Below are 2,232 nucleotides of genomic sequence, written 5' to 3'. Positions count from 1 at the left end.
CCTGAGTTCGTTATCTTGGGTGTTGGTTGCAATCTGTTGCTTTCCAAAGGGGATCCCAACCAGACCCGGAGCGGGGTTTTTTTACATTTTATATTTTACATTATTACAAACACATTTAATTTATATCTCTCCGAATTTTTAATACATACAATAATTTATTACATGGCTTAACCAGTTTACATTCTTTCCCCGCAGTTTTTGCAGCTGAAAATCATTTTTAGATGCTTAAGAGAACAAAGCTTTTCAGGTAGAGCTAATTATTAGACTGCTCACTAAAAAACCAAAAAGGATAAGAAAAATGCATGGACATGCAATCTCTTCCTTTTCAGTTACTTATGGTAAGGATCCATTTTTTAATATGAATGCATCAATCACCATACCTGGAGGTGTTTATGAAATGACTGGATGTGGCACTTAGTGCTGTGATTTAACTGACATTGAGATGTTTGGTAAAAGACTGGACTTTATGATCTTGGTGGTCTTTTACAACTTGAATGATTCTATAACTCTTTGATTCTAAATGAGGAATTTCCAAACATCAGGAAAGGGTTTTCTCATGACAGGGAGTAGGAATCATTGTGAGATAGTAAAAAACGTGGAATGCTTACTGCTTGCAATACCTTTACAGTCTCCTGGCAGTACAGCCTAGCAATGCTTGGTGCAAAGTTCCTTCCTGCCAGACATGTGTAGCTACGTTGATGAGTTGTATTTACGTGTAGCTTCCATGCAAGTTTTTGTTGGGGATTAGGAACTTTCCTTTTGTTGTGTTTTTTTTTTTCCTCACGGAATTTTGTCCCATAAATTGCTAGGAAACAGTAACAACTGGGAGCTTAAGACTTGAGACAAAAGAAGTGGCCAAACTCGGGGCAGGAGGCTGCACTTCTCTTACAGAGGTATCTCTCGGAGGGGCAGAGACACCGCAAGATTTCGACTGGGAGAACTGGGTTGGGTGCAGCCCCTATTTGCTCTCGCGGATTCGGCGGAGGACCGTCAGAGATGCTGCTTGTGGGAGAGAGTTCCCTGCCGCCGCCGGAGCCCAGCCGACTCCTGCTTCTTCTGCCGTGGGGTGAACCTCTGTCCCCTGTTGTCATGCTGGGGAGCGGGCTGGCAGCCAGGCCGGGCGGAGCAGCACCTTCAGCCCCCGGTCCCGGCTGCTCGCACCTGACGGCAGTAGAGGGAACCACCCGCGGCACCGGGCACCGTCCTCCGGGCGGTATGGGGGCTCAAGGCACCGGGTGCTACTGGGCCGATAGGCTGAGGGCGCCGGGGCTGCCACAGGGGACAGTACCGCTGAAGGCACCGTGCTACTGTGGGTGGCGGTGGCACTGAGGATGGCGAGGCTTTGGGGGCTGAGAGGAAGCACTGAAACGGAGGGGTCTGGGGGCGCTGAGGGTAGTCTGGCAGGGACTGAAGGGACAGAGAAGTGGCATGGGCTGGAGGGCTCAGGGCACTGGGGACACTGAGGGGGATGGCAGCACTGTGGGGACCGATGGGCTTGGAGGCTCTGAAGGGATTGGGGGAGCTGGAGGTGTGCTGAGACTTCAGCGAGGCTAAGGGCATGGTGGAGGTGACTTGGTTCCTTTGCTTCCTAAATCTCTGCTCCAGAAGAATTGCAACTGAGGGGAATCATGCGGAAATGTACAGGCTGAGTTCCATCTTTATCTTGTTCTCTACATATCTGTATTCAGTTATTATACTTATTTAGTTAGGGGTATATAGAGATTTACATAGGTACTTTAGTATATTCAGTAGGTACTTTGCTTATTTATGTATAGGTTCACCATGTATATTGTTATATTGCTATATTTACACAGATGTCAATATATTTATATACCACATATTGTCATGTTTATATATGTATGGAGTTCTATGTAAAGCTGTGTAGAGTTGTACAGTTTAGTTATTGCTTTGTGGATATTTAAAAAGTTCAGTTGATGTATACCTCTTTGTATATATACATATATATGCACTACTTTGGAACCTGCAATGCATTTGATTGTGTGAACTGAAAGTAATACTTATATGTTTATAAATGGTCAGTGCACTTGTACCATCTGTAGTAAGCTTTTAAATGAAACTAGTATTTGTATATAAGCAGCTTGATCACAAGCATTGGATAATTAATGAAATGTTTAAACATTTCATTAATGTTTAAAGGAGTATTGAATTGTGATATTCGAAGCAATTACCAGATGCCTACCTTAGGATCCAGGACGATTTTGGCAATGGGTG

This window comes from Parus major, chromosome Z, assembly GCF_001522545.3.
Source record: "Parus major isolate Abel chromosome Z, Parus_major1.1, whole genome shotgun sequence".
Classification (NCBI taxonomy): Eukaryota; Metazoa; Chordata; class Aves; order Passeriformes; family Paridae; genus Parus; species Parus major.
Note: the sequence above shows the minus strand (reverse complement) of the source record.